The sequence below is a fragment of the Canis lupus genome, chromosome 18 (assembly GCF_003254725.2).
Source record: "Canis lupus dingo isolate Sandy chromosome 18, ASM325472v2, whole genome shotgun sequence".
Classification (NCBI taxonomy): domain Eukaryota; kingdom Metazoa; phylum Chordata; class Mammalia; order Carnivora; family Canidae; genus Canis; species Canis lupus.
This window is the reverse complement of record NC_064260.1, coordinates 6519655-6546421: the sequence shown is the minus strand read 5'-3', so window position 1 is coordinate 6546421 and position 26767 is coordinate 6519655. Positions and strand designations below refer to the sequence as shown.

The 26767-nt window shown below is 38.7% G+C and overlaps 1 protein-coding gene across 10 annotated transcripts in view; it reads right to left on the bottom strand.

Annotated features, from left to right (window-relative positions):
• Nucleotides 1-26767, bottom strand: part of LOC112661286 (cytochrome c oxidase assembly factor 1 homolog) — a 73149-nt gene that overhangs the window by 11153 nt on the left and 35229 nt on the right. Inside the window, exons 3-5 of one of the 10 annotated variants that reach the window (XM_049096732.1) lie at nt 16758-16872; nt 16316-16365; nt 16052-16206 (exon numbers count right to left, since the gene is read on the bottom strand). The exons of 6 other annotated variants lie outside the window; for them this stretch is intronic. The gene's annotated coding sequence lies outside the window, so the exon portion shown is untranslated. Of the gene's footprint in view, nt 1-16051; nt 16207-16293; nt 16366-16757; nt 16873-26767 lie in introns of all 10 variants that reach the window. 3 more of the 10 variants (XM_025449251.3, XM_049096734.1, XM_035702017.2) reach the window with 3 other exon arrangements.

Sequence of the window (26767 nt, the reverse complement as noted above, 5' to 3'; positions counted from 1 at the left end):
TACAGATGACTCACAAAAGGGCCACCGCGTCCACCTGTGCAGTTCAGCACAGCACAATCCTAGCAGGGTGCCACTTCAGGTTAGACATCATCTTAGACTCCTATTTATTGAGATAGTCTTCCAACAGTTGGAAGTTCTAAAAAGTAACTTGCGGAAGGGGTGGGTGCCTCCTTCTAATTTGCACAAGGGCCCCTAGTCCGCCCACACATGTGCTCCAGGAGAGGAAGTGACATCCAGGAAGTGGTTGGCTATGCTGGGAAGGGACCAGCAAAGGTTTCACAGAGGAAACTGACTAGAGAGACATCAGAGAACCAGGTTTCAGATCAGCAGACGTGAAGAGCAAAGGCCCAGCAGCAGACTACAGAGGAGTGGGAGGGTCACAGGACATTGGTCTGAAAATGGAGGCAGTTCCTGCTAAGAAAGACCATTCATCCGCAGGTGAGGGGCTGCACACAGGAGGAGCAGCCATGCAGCAGGACCAGCCAGATGACCTGTGACGGAGCGCAAAGCCAAGAGCTAACACTGAGGCAGGAAGAGTCTATCAAAAGGACAGTTTCTTAAACTATTTATTTGCTAACTGGTACGTGAATTCATTCTAAAAAGGATGATGGGTCTAACAAGGATGCACATTTTAGAAGAGAAGAAGAAAACTGAATGAGGCGATGAAGCCAAAGAGAAAGTAACTTTAATGCAGATAAGGTAAAGAGTGCACAAAATTACACTCTCACGCACTAGATGTGTCTTCGAGGTAGCCATAGATCGGACACAGAGCTTCCTATCTGCTCAGCAGAAAGGGATATCTAAGCAGCTACAAGGACCAGAGTGTCCATGGGGTAACGGGAACCAGCAGCCCAGGAGGAACCGCAATTCCTCGTACCCGGAGCCTGAGAAAGGTTCTCCCACACAGGCTCGGCAATGGAGTCTCTGAAGTGCCTCATACTGCAAACAACATCCCTAGGATTTTTTTGAAAAGTTCACAACTGGGATCCCTGGGTGGCGCAGAGGTTTGGCGCCTGCCTTTGGCCCAGGGCGCGATCCTGGAGACCCGGGATCGAATCCCACGTCAGGCTCCCGGTGCATGGAGCCTGCTTCTCCCTCTGCCTGTGTCTCTGCCTCTCTCTCTCTCTCTCTCTCTCTCTGTGACTATCATAAATAAATAAAAATTTAAAAAAATAAAAAAATAAAAGAAAAAAAAAAAAAAAAAAAAAAGAAAAGTTCACAACTTCCAAAGAACTATTTTTTATAAGATCCCATAATAAAAGCCACAATCACAGACCAAGAAAAAACACAGCCAATTTATAAGTGGCCAAGATAGTGAGGCCCAGGTGGGAAGCTATAATGGGCTACCCTGACCCAAAGGAGAAATGAGGAGTCATGACGACTGGTCTCCAGGCGGGTGCTTTAGGTGTGACGGTGGGGTGAGGGGTCTGGGAGTGGGGCTGGCTGGTAAGAATGGGGACTCAGCCTCAGCCCCTCTTCAATCAGCTTCAGTCTACCTGCCTCATCAGCTGTCCTGAAGAAAGTGTTGAGCAGCCTCCAATCTCACACACACAAAAATTCAAAAAGGCCTGGCCTAGGATCAGAGAGAGATTGTAGGCTACCTCTAAGATCGTTACATCTTAGAACTAAACTTTTGATAACTGAAAAATTTTTAATTTGATGTGAAAAGCTGCAAGAAACTCAAAAGTCAGTTAGCCTAACACACAATTACGGCAGATTTGTGGCTTTACAGTTAACTAAGAGGCAAGAGCTGTGACACATTTTGGTTAGCCACAAGAAGGTGGAACAGAATACAGGCAAGCTCTCCTCAGAAAGTTCTAACTAGCTCTGCTCTGACACACACAGAGTGACTTAGGCCTACAAAGGCCAATGGCTTACAAACACTCTAGAACACCTTTCTAGAATCAAAGGGCAATCTGTGAAACAGATGCCGGCAGAGCTGCTCAGGCCAGCACAGGGTTGGAGGAGCCTCCTGTCTGCTTCCCTTTGAGCCCCCAACCAGATGAAGAAGGTCTGCAGGAAGTATCATTAGGGGGATAAACACAAGCAGCCAGAGGGTTCAAGCCACAGGCAGGAACTGACCAGGGAAGCATGGAAGCAGTCTGGTGGTGCAGTCTCAAGCCGGGCTGCCTGTCAGAATCATCTGAAGAGCTTAAAAAAAAAGAGAGAGAGCTGTCCAAACCACTCCTCAGATCAATTAAAACAGAATCCATGGGGGTGGGATCCAGGCACAGGGGTCTTTTAACCTCCTCGAGTGATCCTAATATGCAGCCAAGCTTAGGAACCAGTGGTCAACAGGAGCAAAGCACAGAAAGTCAGCACATGGCCTGAGATTCAAAGGCTGGTCAGGTGATCCTGTAGGGAATCCTGGGAAGTTAGAGACTAGAAACAGCTAGTCGATCCCATGTCACACACACCATCTACCCCCACCACATCTTGAGAGGTATAGAGCCTGTGGCAATAAATGGAACGGAGCCCTCTTCCCTGGCACTGGCCAAGAGGCAGACACCACACACCATCAGCCAGGTCAGATGGTAGGAACCTCAGAGATGTGCCAGTCTATGAGATAAAACCCCTGAGTTTAATAACAGTTGAGCTCAGAAAGCCCTCACAGCAAGACAATCATCCCAAAATCCAGCTGAGGAAGATGGACCAAGACCAATCTACAGGTAAAAATCCTTGATTTTTAACAGGCATTTTTCTCACATTGTATATTTTTGAATCACGCTATATCTTACAAGTGGAATTTCTTAGTAAAGTGATTCTTTTCTCTATACCACCATCCCAAAATTGTTAAAACCATGATTGACCTTAATACATCAAGAGTGGGCATTATAGGCAGCTGAAGTAGGATCAAGGCCAGAGCTTATATGTGAACCCAGAGCCATGTGACCTTCGCAGCAAGACTATTGCTCTCTAACTCTGGGCTTCGCTGGGGGAGACCCACTTATTTTCCTCTGGATGACATATGGCTGGTGTGACTTATCCCTCATCTGAGTGACTACCATAGGCCAGGCACAATGCAGGATATTTTATGTGCACTACTACTATTTCTTATACTATCTATGAATGGTAGATATTTTTGCCTTTTTTGAGCTAGGAAAAAAGCCTCAGGAAAGGTTCTGAAACTTGCTCACGGTCACATAGCTACTATACAGCAGAGCTATCACATGTGTGTGTCTGATCCCAGAGGCCACGTTTTTTTCCACCAAGTAACAAAACCTATGTTACAGACCACGGGTTTCAGAACAATCAGCTTCCCACGTAGGTGGTATGTGCTGTCCAAAAGTCACTCTAAAAGTTCACATGTGCCATCTGCAGGAAGCAAGCAAATCATCACTATCCTGGGAAATAGTTTAATCAATATATCTCCAGGCTATAATTTTACAGATCAAGACAAAGCAAAAACATAAAATCTACTTAGAGACTACCAGGAGGAGGAGAGACAAATCTTCCCTGTTTGTTGAATGACACTGTCCCCACTGCTACTACCCCCTGAGGATTACATATCCTTCCAACCTTCATAAAACCAAACCATGACAGGAAGAGGAAGAAAAGGGGCAGAATGCCTAAGAAAAGAGAGATGAAAAAATTAATAGGAATTTAAACTAGAATGAGAGAATAAACCAAAAAGACAAAAATACAGGAAAAAGGAGATTTTAAGAAAACAAAACCATGAATAGTAAAATAAAGAAATAAAAGAAGGTAACTTTTAAAAAAGGAATGTATTATACTTGAGATAAAGACAAAAAGGCTAATACCAAAGAACAAAAAGATAAAAGCATGGGAGTAAATATAGGAGATAAGAAAAAACTAAAAGAACTTAAATGTTCTCACCAAAAGAGAGAGAAATACATGAGGTGATGCATTCATTAATTAACTAGATGGGGGAATCCTTTCATGGTGTATAAGCATATAAAATCATCACAATGTACACTTTAAGTATCTCACAATTTTATTTGTCAATTATACCCCAACAACAACAACAAGAGGCGATGATATTGATGCGAGGGCACTAGAGTGGAGCTCGAATCCAATACGATTGGTGTCCTTACAAAAAGAGGAAGAGACCAGGGATGCAAGCACAGAAAAAACCATGTGAAGAGGCAGCAGGAAGGTCATCTATAAGCCAAGGAAAGAAACCTCAGAAACCAAACCTGCTAACACCTTGACCTTACACATATAGCCTCCAGAACCGTGTGAAAAAAAAATAACAACAAAAAAAACTGTTGTTAAAAAACAAACAAAAAAAAACTGTTGTTCAAGCACCCACCTCCACAACTTAAAAGACTAAGAAGTTAAATGTTTAAAAAATCAAGCACAAAAATGTTACTGCCAGATTTTTAACCTAGATTTTGACTCCCGAATTAAATATAAAATATTTAAATTTATATGGCCTAAAATTCCAGAAAACAAAATATAAAATGTCTGTAAAACTAAGCAGAAGGGCTCATTCATCACAATTAAGGTAAAAATACTGTTTGTCTTGATGTTGATAGAGAAGTTAATAGAATTAAAACCATGAATCAAATTCACTAAAGGAAGTAAAAGCAAGCAAGCCTTTGTCATAGGAACATCGTATCAACTAAAGTAATAAATGTGAAGGATTTAGACTCTTATACTGTGGTAGGCAGGCTCCAAAGATGACCCTCAGTAAACCACACCTCCTCATCCCCATAGGCTTGTCACTTGAATCCAGGCTGGCCCTACGACTCACTTCAGCCAACAGAATGAGGCAGTTCCATGCCCCAGTTTTAAGGAGGCCTGGCAGCTTCCAGTTCAGCACTCTTGGGAGTCCTAACCTGCCACCTAAGAAGTATGGTTACCCTGCTGGAGAGACTTCATAAAAAGACCATGTTGAAGTGACCACTTGGAGAAGAAGAGGTCTGAGACTAGATGGAGATAGACAGACAGAGACACCCGACTGTCCCAACATCCCCTTTGAACCCAGCTGTCCCTATCAACACACTAGCCATGTGGATGAGCAACCATGGACATTCCAGTCTAGAGGAGCCACCAAATGACTGCAGTGCCAGTAGAATATCCATGGAGAACGATCATCCATGAATCACAACAGATAATAAATGGTTCTAGTTTGAAGTCACCACTTTTGAGATGGCTTGTTATGAAGCAATAGAAAACCAAACCATCCTTTAAAAGCTTTTCTGAAAGAATTTTCAAAACTCTGTAAAATACACATTTTTAAGAACAATTTAAAAGGCAATGAAAGGCTTAAAAATAGAAGACTTGGCATATTCAAATAAAAACAGAGTGGAAATATCCAAAGAGTAGAATTCTAAGGCAAAAGCCCTTTTTAACTGAATCAAAGATAGACAAAAATATGAGAGCTATGAAGAGTAGTAGTAAATAATGTAACACTGAAATAAATAAGGCCAAAACTGCTAAAAAAAAAAAAAAAGAAGAAAAAAAAGAAAGACCTTAAAAAGTACACTATGAAACCAAAATGTCATTTTCTATCTTTAACAAATTCAATGAACAGAAACACAATCAAGAACCAAGAATCTGGGATCCCTGGGTGGCGCAGCGGTTTGGCGCCCGCCTTTGGCCCAGGGCGTGATCCTGGAGACCCGGGATCGAATCCCACGTCGGGCTTCCGGTGCATGGAGCCTGCTTCTCCCTCTGCCTGTGTCTCTGCCTCTCTCTCTCTCTCTCTCTGTTACTATCATAAATAAAAAAAAAAAAAAAAAAAAGAACCAAGAATCTGGCTGGGATCCCTGGGTGGCGCAGCGGTTTAGCGCCTGCCTTTGGCCCAGGGCGGGATCCGGGAGACCCGGGATCGAGTCCCACGTCGGGGTCCCGGTGCATGGAGCCTGCTTCTCCCTCTGCCTATGTCTCTGCCTCTCTCTCTCTCTCTCTCTGTGACTATCATAAATTTAAAAAAAAAAAGGAAAAAGAAAAAAAGAACCAAGAATCTGAATAATTTTTTTTACCTTGCAAGATCAGTGTGTATGAGTTTGTATGTGTGTGTACGCACATATCTGTGAATACATATTTGAACATACTGAGATTCCGCAGTGTCTGGTGGGTAGCATTCATTTCAAAAGGCTTCAGGAGACTGACATAAATGTTTTCCTGTTTCCACTGTCCAGTCCTGTGACTACCTTCTGGAGAATATATCTGTACAATTCTTGAAAGGACAAAGCAAGTATAGACCAGGATTATGTGTCTTAAACTAATTCATATGAATCACAGTGGAAATTCACTTTACATTACTGCAAGTGGCTATTATCCTTAATTTTGAGGATAAGATGGCAAAATTTAAAATTGAGTCTCAAATAAGAAGATGGAAGAATTTAAAATCAGCTGAGGGCAGCCCCGGTGGCGCAGCGGTTTAGCGCCGCCTGCAGCCCGGGTGTGATCCTGGAGACCAGGGATCAAGTCCCACGTCAGGCTCCCTGCATGGAGCCTGCTTCTCCCTCTGCCTGTGACTCTGCCCCACCCCCCTCAATAAATAAAAAATAAAATCTCTAAATAAATAAATAAATAAATAAATAAATAAAATGAGCTGAATGCCATTTTCTTTTTTTTTTTTTTTTTAAAGATTTTATTTATTTATTCATGATAGTCACACAGAGAGAGAGAGAGAGACAGAGACATAGGCAGAGGGAGAAGCAGGCTCCACGCAGGGAGCCCGACGTGGGATTCGATCCCGGGTCTCCAGGATCGCGCCCTGGGCCAAAGGCAGGCGCTAAACCGCTGCGCCACCCAGGGATCCCTGAATGCCATTTTCAATAAGAATAAAACAAATTGGGATCCCTGGGTGGCTCAGCCGTTTAGCACCTGCCTTTAGCCCAGGGCGTGATCCTGGAATCCCGGGATCGATTCCCGCATCAGGCTCCCTGCCTTGAGCCTGCTTCTCCTCCCTCTGCCTGTGCCTCTGCCTCTCTCTCTGTGTCTCTCATGAATGAATAAATAAAATCTTAAAAAAAAAAAAAAGGAATAAAACAAATTGGGGGCACCTGTGTAGAATAGTTAAGCATCTGTTTTGGATTCAGGTCATGATCCTGGGGTCCCGGGATTAAGTGCCACATCAGGCTCCCTGCTCAGCAGGTAGTCTGCTTCTTCCTCTCCCTCTGCTCCTCCTCCCTGCTTGCTCTCTCTCAAATAAATTAATAAAATCTTAAAAAGAAAAAAAAAAGAATAAAACAAACTGAAAATCCTAAGTTGCTGTCCATTCATTCAATGAACATATATTTGCCAACTGCACTCAAAATACCAGGTACCACGCCATGCACTGGAAATACGGCAGAGACAGGTGGTTTGTGGACCTTATTACATTGTAGTGGAAGGCAATAAACAATAAGATTAATTAGTGATAAATACAGTGGGGAAAAAAGTGTCAAGATAATGAAGAGACAAGCCACAGACTGGAAGAAAACATTTTTGCAAAAGACATATTTGATAAAAGGACTGTTGCCCAAAGTATACAAAGAACTCAAAGTCAACAATAGGAAAATAAAACTAATTAAAAATTGGGGAAAAATCTGAACTATCTCACCAAAGATGTACAGATGTGCATATAAGCATATGCAAAGATACTCAATGTCATCTGTCATCAGGAAGCTATAAATTAAAAGAATGAGATACCATTAGGTACCTATTAGAACCACAAAAATCCAAAACATTAAAACACCATCAAACGTTGGATGTGGAGCAACCACTGATGGTGGGACTGCAAAAGGTTACATCCCAGTGGCTTACAAAACTAACCTACATACCTACCTAAACAAATAGATGAAGAAATGTATGTGTCATGTGTGAAAATCAGTAAAGAGAAACCACTAAAACGGAGTCTGGAGGTTGGGCAGGGGAAGCTCTTCTGCCTATCACTTATCCCCAAATGCAAATCCAACAGGAAGAGAGGGACCTTGCAGGTGGAAACTACTTTTCCATCCCAACAGCAAGAAGAAAGGTTTTCCCTTTTCCTGACCACACCACCAACTGGCTCTGCCCACAACAGCCCAGCCAGTGGGAGACAACCACCACTCAGCCAATGAGGAGCCACTGTACTTCAATGAAATCAAAGAGGAAATTAAAAAAAATATGTTGAGGCAAATGAAAATGGAAACAACATTTCAATACCTATGAAACACAAAAAGAAGCAGTTCTAACAGGGAAATTTATAATGATGCAGGCCTCATTCACATAAAGAAACAAAACCTCCAAAAAGCAATCAACATCTAAAGAAATAAAAAAAGAAGAAAAAACAAAGCACAGAGTTAGTAGAGGGAAGGAAATAATAAAGATTAGAGTGTAAATGAAATAGAGACTAAAAAACAATAGAAACGATTGATGAAACTAAGAGCTAATTCTTTGAAAAGATAAAACTGATAACCCTTTAGCCAATTCATCAAGAAAACAAATGAGTGGTTTCAAATAAATAACATCAAAAAAGAAAGATAATTGATACCACAGAAATACAAAGGATCAAGGGCCACTGTATGAATTATATGCCAACACATTGGAAAACCTGGAAGAAATGGATAAATACCTAGAAACATACAACTTCTATGACTGCATCATTAGGAATTAGAAAATCTGAATGGACTTATTACTGGTGATTACACTGAATCAGTAATTTAAAACAAAACAAAACAAAACACTTCTCAGCAAACAAAAGTCCAGGGCCAGACAGCTTCAAAGGTAAATTCTACCAAACTTACATAAAAGTTATAACTAACCTTCTCCAAGTATTCCAAAAAATTCAAGAAGAATGAATGCTTCTAAATTCTATGAGGCTAGCATTACTCTGATACCCAACCCAAAGACACTACAAAAAAAAAAAAATTACAGACCAATATCCCTGATGTGAACATAGATGCAAAAATCCTCAACAAAACATAAGCAAAATGAATTTAAAAATACATCAAAAAAAATAAAAATAAAAATAAAAAAATAAAAATACATCAAAAGGATTATAGGCTATGATCAAGATGGATTGATTCCAAGGACACAAGGATAGTTCAATACCCACAAATCAATGTGATTCACTGAATTAACAAAAACGAAAGACAAAAACCATATGTTCATCTCAACTGATGCAGACAAAATAGCACTTGACAAAATCCAACAGCCATTTATGATAAGAACTCTCAACAAAGTGGATATAGAGGAAACAGACCTCAATATAATAAAGGCAAAAACATGATAAACACACAGCTAATATCATACTCCTCGGTGAAAAACTGAAAGCTCTTCCTATAAGATAAGGTACAAGACAAGGATGCCCCCTCTCACCACTTTTATTCAACAGCAATTAGGCAAAAAAAAAGGAAGAAGAAGGAAGGAAGAAGAAGGAAGGAAGGAAAGAAGGAAGGAAGGAAGGAAGGAAGGAAGGAAGGAAGGAAGGAAGGAAGGGAGGGAGGGAGGGAGGGAGGGAGGGAGGGAGGGAGGGAGGGAGGGAGGGAGGGAGGGAGGGAAAGAGCGAGCGAGCATCCTCCCTGGAAAGAAGTAGAACTTTCACTATGTGCAGATGACATGATACTACATATAGAAAACCTTAAAACCCCTACCAAAAAATTGTTAAAATTAATAAATAAATTCAGTGAAGCTGCAGGATACAAAATCAATCTGTTGTATTTCTATAAACTAATAACAGAGAAATTAAGAAAATAATCTTATTTACAATAGCATCAAAACGAATAAAATACCTAGGAGTAAATTTAATCAACAAAGTGAAAGACCTGCACTCTGAAAACTGTAAGACACCAGTGATAAAAATGAAGATGACACAAACAAATGGAAAGATATATCATGCTCATGGATTGGAATAATTAATATTGGGATGTCTGGGTGGCTCAGCGGTTGAGCGTCTGCCTTTGGCTCAGGGCGTGATCCCAGATTCCGGGGATCAAGTCCCACATCAGGCTCCTTGCATGGAGCCTGCTTCTCTTCCCTCTGCCTGTGTCTCTGTCTCTCTTTCTGTGTCTCTCATAAATAAATAAAATCTTAAAAAAAAGGGAATAATTAATATTGTTAAATGTCTATACTACCCAAAGTAATCTACAGATTCAATGTAATCCCTATCAAAATACCAATGGCATTTTTCACAGACATAGAAAAAAACCACCCTAAAATTGCTATGGAACCATAAAAGATCCCAAATAGCCAAAGTAATCTTGGGAAAGAACACAGCTCGAGGTATCATACTCCTTAGAGATTTCAAGTAATCCAAAGAGTATGTTACAAGTACAAAACAGACAAATGGATCAAACGAAGTGAACAGATAACTCTGGAATAAACCTACACATATATCATCAAGTTATACTAAAGAAGCAAGAATAGGGATCCCTGGGTGGCTCGGTGGTTTAGTGCCTGCCTTTGGCCTAGGGTGTGATCCTGGAGACGCGGGATCAAGTCCCACATCGGGCTGTCTGTATGGAGCCTGCTTCTCTTTCTGCCTGTGTCTCTGCCTCTCTCTTTCAGTGTCTCTCATGAATAAATAAATAAAATCTTTAAAAAAAAAAAAAAGAAGCAAGAATATACAATGAAGAAGTCTCTTCAATAAATGTTGGGAAAACTGGACTGCAAAAGAATGAAACTGAACCAGTTTCTTACACCATATACATAAATAAATACCAAATGGATTAAAGACCCGGCACTCTTAGAAGAAAATATAGGTAGTTAGCTTTCTGACATTCATCTTGGCAACAATTTTTCAGATATGTCTCCTCATGCAAGAACAACAAAAGGGATATTAAACTTGTAAGTTTTTTACAGAGCATAGGAAACCATCAACACAATAAAAAGGTAATCTATTTGCAAATGACATATCTGATAAGGGATTAACATCCAAAATAGATTTTAAAAAACCTCATACACCCCAATATTTTAAAAAAACAATCCAATTAAAAAATAGGCAGTAGATCTGAATAGACATTTTTCCAAAGAAGACATACAGATGGCCTACAGACACATAAAACAATACTCAACATCACTAATCACCAGGGAAATGCAAATCAAAACCTCAATGAGATAACACCTCACACCTGTCAGGATGGCTATCATCAAAAAAGAAGTAACTATTGGTAAGAATGTGGAGAAAAGAGACACACATGCACTGTTGGTGAGATGTAAATTGGTGCAGCCACTATGGAAAACAGTATGGTGGTTCCTCAAAAAATTAAAAGTAGAAAATACCATACAACCCAGTAATTCCTCTTTTGGTTATTTATCAAAAGAAAATGAAAACACTAATGCAACAAGACATACACACCCCTATGTTCACTGTAGCTTTATTTAAAATAGGCAATGTATGGAAGCAACCTAGGTGCCCACTGATGGATAAATGGGTGAAGAAGATGTGATAAATATACACAATGGAACAGTACTCAGCCATAAAAAGGAATGAAATCTTGCCATTCACAACAATATGAATTGACCTGGGGGGGTTATACTAAGTGAAGTAAGTCAGAGAGAGAAAGACAAATGTTGTATGATTTTACTTACATGTAGAATCTAATGAATGAAACCAATGAACAAACAAGAGAGAAACACACTCATAGATACAGAGAAAATGATGGTTTGCCAGGGTGGAGGGAGGTGGTGGTGACAGACCAAATAGGTGAAGAAGATTAAGAGGTACAATATTCTAGTTATAAAATAAAACACAGGATGTAATGTACAGTATAGGGAATATAGTTAATATTGTAAGAACTTTGTATAGTGACAGATGGTAACTGGACTTCGCAGTGATGATTTTGTAACATATATAAATTCTGAAAAAAAAATCCTAAATCACTGTTACTAGTTTAATATTGTATGTCAATTATTTCCCAGTACAAAAATAAATCCTAAAAAAATCAAATTAAATTTAAAAAATAAGGTAAAATAAAAAAATTCAAAAGGCAAAAAAATGATCAAATTGAGGACAGTATTTCTGATGGGGAGGATCAAAGGTAGGATGGGAAGAAAGATACATGTGGACAGAGAGTGTTGGGGAGGTAGAATTTTACTTCTACCATCTTAGAACCTCCAGCTGAGCCTGAGAATTAGCACAGATTAACAGGGCAAAAGCATATTTTTGCGTGTACATGGAAGCCTTCCATAAGGAAATGAAGACTTAAGGAACTGGCAAAACCCAGGTGCTTCTATGTGAGCAAGGACAGATGATTGTGAAAATAATAACTAAAATATACGGCAAATCTAAAAGAAAATAGTAATTATTTTAACAAGGTCTGTCTGTACCGAATACTCAGTCTCGACCCCTGACTTTGGTGATACGAATGTTTCCTCCCTGGACAGGGAGGGCATCCCGCACGTGGGAGGTCTGAGCGCCCTTCTTCATACCTGCTGTTTTTCAAGTGCCTTTAGCTAAGGTGGAATATGTTGCCACTCTTAAATATATTCCAGGTTCTCACATTGTTCTTACATTAGGGGATCCATTCATAGAAATCCATACCTTATATATGTGATACACAGGTTCTTTGTCATATATTTTTATATAGAAACATTTTTAAAATATAAAATATTAGCTCTGTGCCAAACATATAGTAAATGTCCAAGAAATACTATTTTCAATGGGAGGGGAAAGCTCCTACATCCATAATAGTAGAATTCAATCACGTATACACTGGATGGTCTCTATAAAAATGGGACCTATTTTTTAAGGATAAAAAGGAACTTGAAGAAATAGATCAAAATGTTCACAACTTCTAGGTGATGAGAGGCAGAGTTAATTTTTTTCTGGATCTTCATATTTACCCGTACTTTCAAACTTTCAAATCTTCTGCATTAAGCATTCTTGAACTACCAAGAGTGACAACAGAATCAAATAGAACAGTTGATACAATGTCTCATGCAAATTATGTCTTTAAATATCTGTCATAAGAATAAAAAAGTAAATGTCTTGTTTTTTAAATATTATCAAACTACTAAGTAACTTTGCATGCACCATTTTATCCTAGCAAAGTCACTCAAAGACCAATACAGTATACATTCTAAAGATCCCTTGTGCTCCTCTGCATGGCTTATTAATAGCTTAACTAACTCCTCACTTGGTTAGTTAGAAATATCCCAAAGATACTGCAAAAACATAGCAGTGGGGCCAAATACCTACTCCATTCTTCATTTAATCTATCTAGGCCTTTGCACTATAAAGCCCCAACAGTACTGCTATAAAGAATAATGGAGATAATATCATTAAAAGCAATTTGTAATCTGTAAAGGGCAAGGCAATTGAGAGTCATTCATACTGTCCTATACTTTTGAGTACTTGGGAAGCATAATCAGGTTTGTAACCCCAGTGACTATCAAAGAGTTCCTGAAACAAAGAAGTTCAATAATGACTTCTTAAATAGAATTTTTAAATGTGTCTTCCTCCTCCCCCACCCAATAGTAGTTCTAACACTTCTGTTTTATAGATTATAAACCTCCAATGACTATGATGGTCTGTGATAAAAATCAAAACTATTCTTAAAATCCAGCTCTGGGTAAGCTTTCCTTCTGTCTTATGTGTGTTATATCTTCCTAACAATACTCTGTGTTTATACTCACAAGTACAAACTATTAACTTGTCTTGGGTTCAACATAACACAGTGTTCGGCAAATGGTAAGTATTTAGTACACAACAGGGATTCTTTCTTTCTTGTTCCAAAAATAAAAGCTCAATAGCCTTCAGGAAGAGTTGGGAGAAATTACCCTAAATACATAAAACTGCTGGTGATACTACCGTAGGCAAATTGATGATAAGCCACTCTTTGTGTTATAAAAGAATGAACATAGCAACATGCTTTGTTCATAATTTCAGCCTGACGTAATCCTGAAGTTGAAGTGTATGATTTGTGACAAATGGACCTGATTCAAGGACAAGATTTCCTTGATGAATAGGCTTTACTGAGTTATTCACAGAGGGAGTAAATATACACAATTCAGTAACAGGACTTATCTTCAGGATTTTTAAGGGCAGGCTTCCCATGACCACTCTCATTCCAACCCAGTCTGTGGTTTCCATAGCTGGCATAGCTTATGCCATGGCATAAGCATTAGGCATTTTCAAAACTGCTGATAAATTGATAGAGTTGCTTGGTTGAAGGTAATTTTAAAGGTTAAAGGTTATTAGCCAAGTTTACTTTTCAACAGATATTACACCTTGGTTTTCTTAGACACTGTCTATACAAAAGTAGCCCTTCAGGTTTTTTTCTTCCCCAAAACACAAGCCACATGACATTTAAATGCACAAATACATGGCAGGCTGTAGAATAAGTAAGTACATTCACAGTAACACCATCTCCTCCCACACTCGAGGAAACAAATTGAAAACTATTAGAAAATTAAGTGTAAGTCTACCCCAATTTGTACTGTAAAAGTAAATTAATTACAAGCTTAATCCAACTCCTAGATTTAACAAACTACCTGCTAAATATCTCATGACCATTCACTTCTCTGAATTATAAAGGGATATTGTGACACAGAGAAAGTTAATTACACATATGGGGGGGGGGTGCTACTGGTATACAGTTCAAGAGTATTTACATGAAAAGTCTTTTTAAGGAACCTTACAATGAATTTGAAAAAAAGCCAGATGTTAATCAGTAGCTCATTTGTACCACTGGAATAAAATAATTAATGTGCTACTCTGCTGATTCCTTTAATAGTAAAAGCCTTTGCAAAAACTACTACCCATTAATATTTGATATTCATATGGGAACCTGCAATTCTAAGAATAAGGTTTCAGAAACTGTTTTTTGTGGAAGTTGACAGGAGCCATTCAAAACAGATAATTCTTTCTATGACATATACTTTATCACAACTTACTGCTAATTCCCCTGCCAATTTCAAAGGGTCTGGAAAGACTAGAGTGGAACTGAGGGAACTAGAGAATCAGGTTATCTAGAGACCCTCCAATGTTCAGAGTTCAATCAGATCCTTGACACAAAGCAGACAAAGAACAAGGTGCAAACAGACTCATGGGACTGGACACCTCACCCTTCTTTAGCCACCAAGGAAGACTGATGTTTTTAAGTGGTAGAGTTATTACTTGGGTTGTGAACAAATACCTCCTCCTTAACAGTTCCTTTGAACACTATTCTAGAAACTTCAGTTCTATCAAAGAATTTCCATTGAAATTGGTTGTTTCCTTTTTGTTGTTAAAAATAATAGAATCAATATCTTCAATGAAGTGTTGGTTGATATGAAAAGAAATTAAGAATGCCTTCTATTTTGTTTTATACACTGAGTCCTGAAAAACATGAAAACACAGCTATTATGTATTTGTGGTTTATTTAGAGAAACATTCTGGCAAATTAGCATGGTTAAGTGTTACTTATTAGTAACGGTTTAATACTAATTTTAAAAAACAGAAACTACCAGCTTATTTCAAGAATTCAAGTCAAATTTTCATTCTGAATAAAATTTCAATTAACGCAAACAACTTGGCTACACTATTAAAGCAACCAAATAGTAAGGAGACATTTAATGAATAAACTAACCTGTTAACACTTTGCCTGAGTAGACTTTTTCAGAGATACTGTGTTCTGGCTACATGAGGCTGGCTTTGTTTCTTTCAATAAATTAGAGAAGGGAAAAAGGTGTGAAAGGGGATGTGACAATCATACTTAATCCACACCAGGCTGCCATATGTCACTTTTTGTCCTTTGCTGGTTCATTGATTATTCATGAATTCACTACCTGAAAAGTGCTATATTTATCTTTACAGCCACAAAGCTGTCAATTCAGTTCCAAGCAAGCCTGTCTTTGTTTTCAATGAAATATACAGTTTGTGCAAGAAAAGGCCTTGTGTATATGATACTGCCCTGTGCTATAATATAAATATTTAAAAAAAAAACAACACTGATATAAGTGAGTTTCCATTTTGGTCCTAGCTTGAGCCTTATTATTATTTTTAACGACTGTTATATCAAAAGAAAAATGAAGCAGTTTCAGCTTTTAGAGCCTTTAGCCTCTAAGGATTTCCACAAGAGGCCCTGAATCCCGCTCCCTGTATTTTGTTATCAATGGTCTTACTGTTTCCATTTCTTTTATTCTTTTATACATGCTTGTTTCTGGCAAGTTTACTCTGCTATTAACTTACCTGCTTACAGCTACCTGAGTTCCAAGCACTGCTTCCCTGGGATGCATTACATCAGCTCTAGCTCAAAGTCTGTCCTAGAATTTCCTTTTCCCATATACAGTCATCTCCATGAAAGATTTCACAGGTAATTCAAATTCCAACTTGTTTGCCAGCAACTAAAGAAGACATATTTTTAAACGGTATAAAAAGAGACACTTAGCTTTTATCATGACCGGATAAGAAGATAGGGAAAACAAGCTTGCCTAAAGACATTTTAAATGCTACCTTGATGGCTGTAAGCTTACAACTGTCACCACAAATCCATCATATTTGTCCTAAAGGAGAAAGATCAGAGAGAGAAAACAGATTAAAAATGTGTGTCCTAAAATTTCCTTGACTAGCCTGAAGAATAAAAAAGCAAAGTGAAATCTACACTCCAAAATTACTGTCATTTAAAGGTTCTGATAATAAATAATGCCAAAAATGCAAATTGAATTTAATTTTCCCTCACTGTACCCAACAATAATTTTGACATGAAAGTTCAAAACATGATAAAGGTTAAGAGTTAGTGATTGAGGGAAAAGACCTAATACAAAGTAAAAACTGCCCTTCATAAATAGTTCCAACATATGATGTATTCCTCCATGGGTTTATTTCAATTTAACTTGTGAGGATCCCCAAACTTAAAAATTTCTTTGTAACTCAAAACTATGATTAAGACTTATACCTCCATTATCAAGAAAATAAAGCAGAGTGAGCCTTGATATTTCAGAACTCCACTATGATGTAGGACTAGTCATCAAATTCCTAAAGTCATTAAAGCATGAGATCAATGTTTATGCCTAAGAAAACAAAACAGAACAAAAAAAGATTCAAATACAGGTTGAATGTTTTCATGATTTAAAAAAAATTTTTTGAATTCCAGAGACTTATCCACATCAGTGTATAACTGTTTTATAGGATTATCTACTCCCATAAGTTCCTAAATTATTTGTTCTCGATCCAATGCATGACTACTTGTTCAGTCATCCAGGACAAAAACTTGGGCCCCTTCTAGCACCCTGCTTTCATTAGTCAGGATTAGATCCAGCTGCATATGGCCATCTACAACAAGAACAAAAACATATACAGACAAAACCCAGGCTTACATAAGATAGAAACTGATGGTATTCTCTCTCTCTGTCTCTCTCATACACACAAAGCCCTGATATAGTAAGTTCAGTGTACAGTAGTTCAGGGTGTTGGGACTCTTTCCCACATGATGATGTGCTATTCTCAACCAGTGAGACACTGGGGTCCACTTTGGGGTCCACGACATCAAGATGGCTGCTTGAGCTCCTGCTATCACCTGTACATAATAGCCAGTAGGAAAGAGGGGAAGCAGGAGTCAAGAAGATTTTTTGGGTTTCTGAGGCAAGATGGCCAAAGAGTAGGGCACCTTGTTTCATCTGGTCTCTTGAACTTAGCTAGGTGACTATCAAATCATTCTGAACACCTAAGAACTGTGGGAATTTTACAAATAGAAAAGTGACCAGTGTTTGCAAGGTAGGAGGTACAGAGATGTAGATCTGTGGGGATATACTGGAAGATAAACGGCCGAGGGAGAAAGCCTCCATAAGCCAGCTACCAGAAAGTGATTTCGTCCCAGAGCACAAAATTGGAACTTTTAGAGGTCTACTCCAGTGAGAGATGGGCCTCCCTGAAAGGTGCTCAGCTGGAGAAGGAGGCAGGATCCTAAGTGGAACAGTGTGGTCTCAGGATCCCTGGGTTCACAGAAAGAAAGGGGGTGCTGCGCATTCCCAAGCACTGGGGTGGGGAAACTGCTTACAGTCAGATGCCGGGAGGGAGGTCTCAGCTCAGTTTCCCATAAAACCACACACTGCAGCCTGACAGGACAACCACTTTCTAGGCAGGGGCCCTGCAAAGGGCAGAAACGCAGGGAACTTCCCTCTTCCCCAGGAGAATCGATGGGGGGCATGGACGTCAGGAATCTGCAGAGTTTGGCTAAACAAAGGTGAAGACTGCTTTTCCCTGAGGGTTTGGGGGGTGGGGGGCTGCCATCATTCAGCTCAGGGCTGGAGGTGGGGGCTTGGCCATTTTTATTTTCATCCCCTAAAGCAGCACAGAAAGCCTTCAGGCAACAAAAGCCATACAGAACAACCCCATGCAGCTTACAGGGGCCGGCCCCCCTGCAAGGGGCATCTCAACTGTGCCCAGGCGAACCTGAAGATCTGCACAGCAGGCCCCTACCCCAGAAGAGAAGCTGAAAATTAGGTGAATACCAAGTTTACCAAGTCCACAGAACTGCAAAACTGCAGTGCTACAGGAAAATATTATATAAGATTTGAGGGGTTTTTTTCTCATGAAAAAACTCTTTCAGTTTAAAATTTACCTTTTTTCCTCCTTATCAACTAGTTTATTTGTTCAACTGTTTTTAAGTCTTTTTTTTTAACTTTCATTTTTCCATTTACTTTTTATAGATATCTTCTCCCTCATTAGCTTTGTTTCACTGTATTCAATTTTATTTTTGTATAAGTTTTTACTTTCTTTACAATTGTGGGGTGTAGTGTCTTCTAACACACAGGCCAAAATACACACACTCAGGACCAAGTGGATCACCCTGTTTTGTCCATCCTGTGAAATTATATTCTCTCTCCTCCCCCAATTTTTTCTTTTTTCTTTCCCTTTCCTTTCAATTGTTTTTTTCCTTTTCTTTTTTGGTTTCTGACCTCTTTGGATTTGTGCACTGTGTATTTCACTTGGGTCATGGTTGATATTTTTTATTTATGTTCAACCATTCTTCTCTAGGCAAAAGTACTAAAAGGAGGACTTCATAACAAAGGAAAGAACCAGAGGTAATACTCTCTCCCAAGATCTAATCAATATGGATACTAAGTAAAATGTCAGAGCTAGAATTCAGGATAATGATTATAAAGTTACTACCTGGGCTTGAAAAGAGCAAAAAAAAACACGAGAGAATCTCTTAGTGCAGAAATAAAATCCGATCAGGTTGAAACTAAAACTGCTGTAGCTGAGATGCAGTTTAAAATGGATGTCTAACGGGGAGGGTAAATGAAGCAAAAAAGGGAGTTGGTGACAGAAGATTCAGCCATCAGAAAGAACAAATATCTACCATTTACACGGATATGAATGGAACTAGAGGGTATTATGCTGACTGAAATAAGTCAGAGAAGGACAATTATCATATGGTTTCATTCACATGTGGAACATAAGAAATAGTGCAGAGGACCATAATTGGAAGACAGAGGAAACTCAATGGGAAAAAATCCAAGAGGGAGACAAACCATGAGTCTCTTATGAGTTAACCACCTCTTAACTCTGGTAAACAGACTGAGGGTTGCTAAAGGGGAGAGGGTGGGGGGTGGGGTGACTGGGTTACGGGTATTAATGATCACACGTGATGTGATGAGCACTTGGGTGTTATTGCAACTGATGAATTATTGAAAACTACATCTGAAACTAATGATGAACTATATGTTGGCTAATTGAATTTAAATTGGAAAAACTAAAAATCAGTAAACTAGATATCAAAATAAGACAGAAAAACATATATATACAAAACTAAAATACATTGAAAGGAATCAGAAAATATGGACAGAAGTATATTGTTGTAAGGCTTATGCATGAAACATTATTTAAAAATACATTGATAAAGTTAGATATATATTGTAAACCTTAGAGTAATGCTAAAAAAGAAAAGGATAGCTAATATGCCAATAATGCAGACAAATGGAATCACAAAAAATACTTTGTTAATCCAAATGAAAGCAAAAAAACATAAAATGTTTTTTTTTATTTTTCATGAAATAGGGAATATGAAATGTGGAAAACAAAGAAGATGGAAAGATCCTCTTCTTTCATCTGAGAAATGACTTAGTACAGAAAGGAGGGCTCAGTAAGGTTCTTATTTCACAATGGGTCAAGAAGTTTTTTACCAATAAAAAATTTCCCTGCTATGGAGTGAAGAAATGCAGAAAGTCAGAATTATGAATTCTTTCTAGTACTCCTAGCATAGAATCAGATTTCCTGAAAAGACAGAAAGTTTCAGTGAATTCAAGCCTCCCAGCCACATAAAGAATTACATTAATTTGAAAGGGCTGGCGGATTCAGTTGTCCAAACTAACTCATATCACAATGACCTACTGAGGCTTTTGCAAAATTGAGCCCCCAACACCAGTTAATGCTACAACAGCCATTGGGCAAGGAGAAAAAAACCTGGTGCTGCATCAAGTCAAGGATTTTGCAGGAGTTACATGTATTGGCCACATCTTGGAAAGTTAGGCTGTCAAATGTACACCTAAATCTATGAGCAAGTCAGCTCAATGAAATAGGTAATCAGGCTATATGGCCCAGCATTTTCCTCCTCCGTCAAGTAAGAAAAAAGATGTACATCTCACTCAGGCTCCATCATACAGAATAAAGTTATAAGCAGCTTCATTTATACCTATAAAGATAATTTCTCTGATAAATATTGTGAGGTGACAAAAATAATTTCTTAAGAGTTAGGTCAGTGCAGTTAGGAGTACTGGATCAGTATCTGACCTTGAATTCCTAAAAAGCAGCACCCTATAGCAAAACAGTTTCACAGTTTTGTTTTTTTTAAGATTTTATTTATTCATGAGAGATACAGAGAGAGAGAGAGAGAGAGAGAGAGAGAGAGGCAGAGACACAGGCAGAGGGAGAAGCAGATTCCACGCAGGGAGCCCCATGGGGGACTCGATCCCAGGACTCCAGGATCACGCCCTTGGCCAAAGGCAGGCGCTAAACCACTGAGCCACCCAAGGATCCCCGAGTTTCACAGTTTTAAGTAGCCTCTTAACATTAGTTGTGTTTTGTAAAACTATATCCAAATACTGAGAAGGTGTATCCTAAGGACATTCATTGTTGACTCAGAGTAAACAGTCTTATAGTGGGTTGTTTTATCCAAGGATCTAGATGAGAAACATGGAGCCATGTAGAGGGAAATCAAGGTAGCTAATGAAATCATCAGATGATGCAGGAAGAGCAAGAGTCAAAGCAAGTGACTTTTTCTAAGGAGCAGTATAAGTACTTGTATTACTTATCTATGGCTATTGAAATAAATCAACACAAATTTAGTAGCTTAAAACAACACAAATTTATTATCTTATAGTTCTGTTACTCAGAAGTCTAACATAGATCTCACTGAGTTAAGATCAAGGTATCGGTAGGATGCATTCTCTTCTGGGGGCCTACTCCTCATGCTGTTCTCTCTTCCAATTCCCTCTCCCACAAAGACTCCTGTGATTACATTGGATTCACCAAGTTAATCCAAGATAATCTTCATATTTTAAGGTCAGCAGACTAGCAACCATAATTCCCCCTTGCCATGTATCCAAACATTCAGATGTTCCAAGGATTAGGACATGGACATCTCTAGGGGAAGAGGCATTCATTATTCTGCATAACACAGTGCCCCAGGCAGCTTCCTTTTCTCCACTAGTTTGCAATGTTGGTTAAAAGGGAAAAACTATACAGATTGGGGGAAATATGGGTAACCATTGTGGTTCCAAGTCCACACTTTTATAGGTCTTAAAGTATGAACAAAGATCCAAGGAAGCATCAACATTACTGCACATTGGATTGGCCCAGAATAGTGGCTGGGAAACATTAGTGCCAACAATCAGAAGCACAAACAGGCAAAAGCAAAAGGGGGAAAGCAGAGTGAGTGAGGGTCACGGTTTGATACCGGAGTTCAAGATTTGGCACTAGCTGCAACATCTTACTTACACAAGTCACTTGACTTCCGTGTTTTACTTTCCTCATCTATAAAATGAAAACGGTGATCTAAATTATCTAAATTATCCTCTAAAATTAAAAAATAAATTATCCTCTAAAGTCTCTTCCAAGTCAAAATGCTATGATGCAATGAAATAGGGGAGAACAGAGAAAAAGACCTGAAGTTTACTTTCCTTAAATTTGAAACCAGGGCTTAGTACTTCATATTCCATTAGGAATGGAGAGTAGAAAAGTAGACTTTTAAATTTTGAGGCCAAACAAATGATACCTTGAAAACAGTAAGTATGAGGGAATATCTGACCAGCATTTTCATCACTTAACTTTTCAACTCAATCCATTTAAGTAAAAAGAGCCAACAGATGACATATTTTGATGATTCTAATGATTCTGATCAGAATCATCAAAATACATAAAATGATAATCCTATGCCATTAAGAAAGGAAAGAAAATTTCAGAAGGTTAGCCATTCTTTAGTGTTGGGCAGGAAGAAATGAGAAAAGTGGAGGAACTAGTTTGTAGGAAGTAAAAAGTATCATTCAGGAAGAATAATTTATGAGTTATGAAATAGTAACCAACTGATTAATAAACACCTCATAACACAACCCTAATAATGAACAAAAAAATTAACCAAATGAATGGCCGGTCATTCTACATGATCTCAGAATACTAATTTTAAAATGATAAAGTACTGAAATATATTATGTAGTTAATCCTTATGACAAGAATATTATCCATGATATGTGAATATTTATGGATTGTAGGAATTTCACACATTTAACATAACTAAATCCCTACACACAGTATGTAGACTTTTTTTTCTTAGAATGAATTGAGTATAATTAGTAACCATCTTAGATAAATTTACCAGAGGAATACTGAAAAGTATAAAAAATTACAAAGGGAAATCCCCTCTAAGTAATCTAAATGTCTACTCTTTGGCCTCAATTAACACTTAAATATTAGTAAGATAGCTTTGAGAATTTATAAATAAGTTTATCTGAGTAACTTACACATTATAAAGAGAGCTATAATTTTTTATAAATGATTATAGTTCTAAATTGTGAATGTGTGAAAGAAAACTATAGGGAGCCAGCACTTTAAGGACATAGCTGGACTTAGGAATAGAGTATTTATAGAGCAATCATGGAATAAAAGTTGTGGTTCTGGTGACAATGAATCAAATGTTTGGAAACTGGAGCCCTAAGTCCCCACAATCTTCAAAAGTCTAGGTTCGCTTACCTAGACTTACCTAAAAGATTCTAACATTTGAGAGAATAACAGCCAGTTATTTTTCATATTCATTGATGGAAAATACTAAGAAACAGGCATATACCATTATATGAAAGCCTTATAATGAATAAGGGAATAGTTTTACGTTAAAAAGTATTGTTAAATTTTGCAACTTACCATCATAAAAATCCTACAAATTACTTGTTTAATAGTAAACTTTATCTTTAGAGAAGTTTTAGTTTTACAGAAAAACTGAGCAGAAAGTACAGAGATATCCCATGTGTCCTCTGCATAGCACCCTCCACATCCAGCCTCCCCTACTAGCAACATCCTGTGCCAGAGTGGGCCATTTATTATAATCAATAAACCTACAGTGATACATCATTATCATCCAAAGTCCACAGTTAAATGAGGGTTCACTCTTGATGTTATATGTTCTATGGATTTTGACAACATGTATCCACCATTAATTACAGTACCATACAGAATACTTTCATTACCATAAAAGTCCTCCGAGCTTTGCCTATTCATGCCTACATCTTTTTTTTTTCATGCCTACATCTTACTAACCCTGGTAACCACTGATCTTTCTTATTCAAATGATTTTTTTTTAAGGCCAAACGCTCGCCTAGGACAATGTAGCCTAGAGTTGGAAAGACTTGTTATAGAACCACTCCATGTCCTAGGCCGTCTGCACTCACTGTCATACAACATCACAGAGCACCAGAGCTATGTCACTATTATACAAGCAGTACAAGGTAAGGAGACTGACAAGAGTAAGATATTTCATACACAAAACAGTAAGTTATTGATGTGGTTTTTTTTTAAGATTTTATTTATTTATTCATTAGAGAGAGAGAGGCAGAGACATAGGCAGAGGGAGAAGCAGGCTCCCTGTAGGGAGCCTGATGCCGGACTCAATCCCAAGACCCCAGGGTCATGACCTGAGCCAAAGGCAGACGCTCAACCAGAGAGGCACCCAGGTCCCCCATTATAGATGTATTTTTTTCAAGATTTTTTATTTATTTATTAGAGACAGAGAGAGAGAGAGAGGCAGAGACACAGGCAGAGGGAGAAGCAGGCTCCATGCAGGGAGCCCGACGCGGGACTCGATCCTGTGTCTCCAGGATCATGCCCTGGGCTGAAGGCGGCGCTCAACCACTAAGCCACCGGGGTTGCCCTATAGATGTATTTTTAACAATATTCTGATATTGTACTCATCTAAACTTCAAAGAATTATAGAGAATGTGGTGTAATGTAAAAGCAAGCAAGCAATATTTTTTTAAGACTACTTTGAAGTAGGGATCCCTGGGTGGCGCAGCGGTTTAGCGCCTGCCTTTGGCCCAGGGCGCGATCCTGGAGACCCGGGATTGAATCCCACGTCGGGCTCCTGGTGCATAGAGCCTGCTTCTCCCTTTGCCTATGTCTCTGCCTCTCTCTCTCTCTCTCTCTCTCTATGTGACTATCATAAATTAAAAAAAAAAAAAATTAAAAAAAAAAAGACTATTTTGAAGTAATATCTACACCCAACATTGGACTCAAACTCACAACCCTGAGATCAAGAGTCACATTCTCTACTGACTGAGCCAGTCAAGCACCCCAAGCAAGGAGCATTTTTGCCTTGACCACTTTTTCCAGTGGTCCTTAATACTTACAATGTTACTTTCAATTAACTTTATTCTTCAAGAGATGCTAAAGGAATAACTAAAATTTAAAAAACTGGTATTACCTGCTCCTGACAGTAATAAAAAGTCTTTATCATAATATCCTACGAGTTTTTTGTTTCCCAGCTTTGTTTAAGAAATGAAATTTTTTTTAATTTTTATTTATTTATGATAGTCACAGAGAGAGAGAGAGAGAGAGAGAGAGAGGCAGAGACATAGGCAGAGGGAGAAGCAGGCTCCATGCACCGGGAACCCGACATGGGATTCGATCCCGGGTCTCCAAAGGCAGGCGCCAAACCACTGCGCCACCCAGGGATCCCAGAAATGAAATTTTTTTAAAAGATTTTATTTATTTGTTCATGAGAGACACAGAGAGAGAGAGAGAGAGAGAGAGAGAATGAGAGAGGCAGAGACACAGGCAGAGGGAGAAGCAGGCTCCATGCAGGGAGCCTGACGTGGGACTCGATCCCGGGACTCCAGGATCATGCCCTGGGCCCAAGGCAGGCACTAAACTGCTGAGCCACCCAGGGATCCCCAAGAAATGAAAATTTAAGTTCATTGTGCTGTACATTCTACAGATCAAATATCCAGTTTTCCTTGTTTTCTCTTTTTTTTTTTTCCAGCAGGGGTCAAAATACTGGAAATGAATAGTTACAAATGCTAAAAGCAGAATTTGGCCATTTCATTTATTCAATATATTTTACAGCTAAGAAAAACCATAGTGACCATTCCTCAGGGTGTTTCTGTGACTCAAACCTGACTTAAAACTCTTTTGTAAACCCTAAACCCTAGACTCAGTGTAATCAGGCAGGTATGGAAGACCTAAACTGCCTGGGCCAAATGGGTGAGGCCCTATCACTTAGAGCATGTTTCCACTTGCCAAAACAATTCATTTGCAGTCAGAGAGGAAAAGAGCTGATGAAGAAACAGCAGAAAAGATCATGGTAACTCCAACTACAATGCATTGCCAGGAGGCCAGTTTTCAGATGGAAAAAAATGTTACCACCTTGGATTTTGCAAGCCCTCTTCATGTATGCCATCTACTTTAAGAAGAAAAGAGAAAAACTCATGGCTGGGACTATTCTGGTTTACGCTATAACCTAAGGCCAGTACACTTTGATATGAAATCTATTTTGCTACTCAACATAGGCAACATAAGATCCCTTTTAATAAATCTCCCCCAGTGAAGAGATAGTTAATATAACAGGAGTATTGCATTGGACTGCATTCTGTATGCTAGTAATGTTCTGTTTCTTGATTTGGGTGCTCATGACACAATATGTGCAGGTGCATACTCTTCAGTATTCACGTAATACTTCAATAAAAAGCTCAAACCAAAACAGAAATCAAACATTCACCAACAGAATAAACGATTCATGGGTATGAATAGGTAATCCACAGAAATTCAAAGGGCCAAAACTTTTAAAGATGCCCCACCCCTCTTGAACTCCCGAACCCTTTCCCTATGCTCTCAGAAACACATCTGTCATCCTCAATTACTCATCCTTTTCTCAGAACATTCTTGCTTGGGACACAACCCTGGCTGTACATACAGTCGCCTGGGAGTTAAAAAAATTTACTTAAGCCTGAGCTCCACCCCAAACTGTCTGAGTCAGAATCTCTGGAGGCTGGGACCAAGGAAATGGTATGTTTACAAGCCCTCCCTGGTGATTTTAATGCAGAGCCAGGATTGAAAGCCACTGCCAACTGAAACCTGGCTCTCCCTACAACCTTCTTCAGTCCTATCTTCATTCTGATACTCCTCTTTCCATTAGGCCTAGAGACAGGATGGATGTTCTTTTTTCTTGTTGCTACTTCCAAACTACTGTCTCATCTGCCTCCCTAAAATTCTAACTTTCAATCCCGAGTTATCAGACCAAATTATCACTACTATCCCTAATGCTTATCCACATGACACCCCTAACATCATTCCTTAAATATTTTAGTTCCTGGCCATGACTCTCTCTAACACTGTTCTTATCAAAATGCATGATGATCTATGAAGTCAAAAAAATACCTAGACATAAATGAAAATAGAAAAACAGCATATTAAAATTTATGGGAT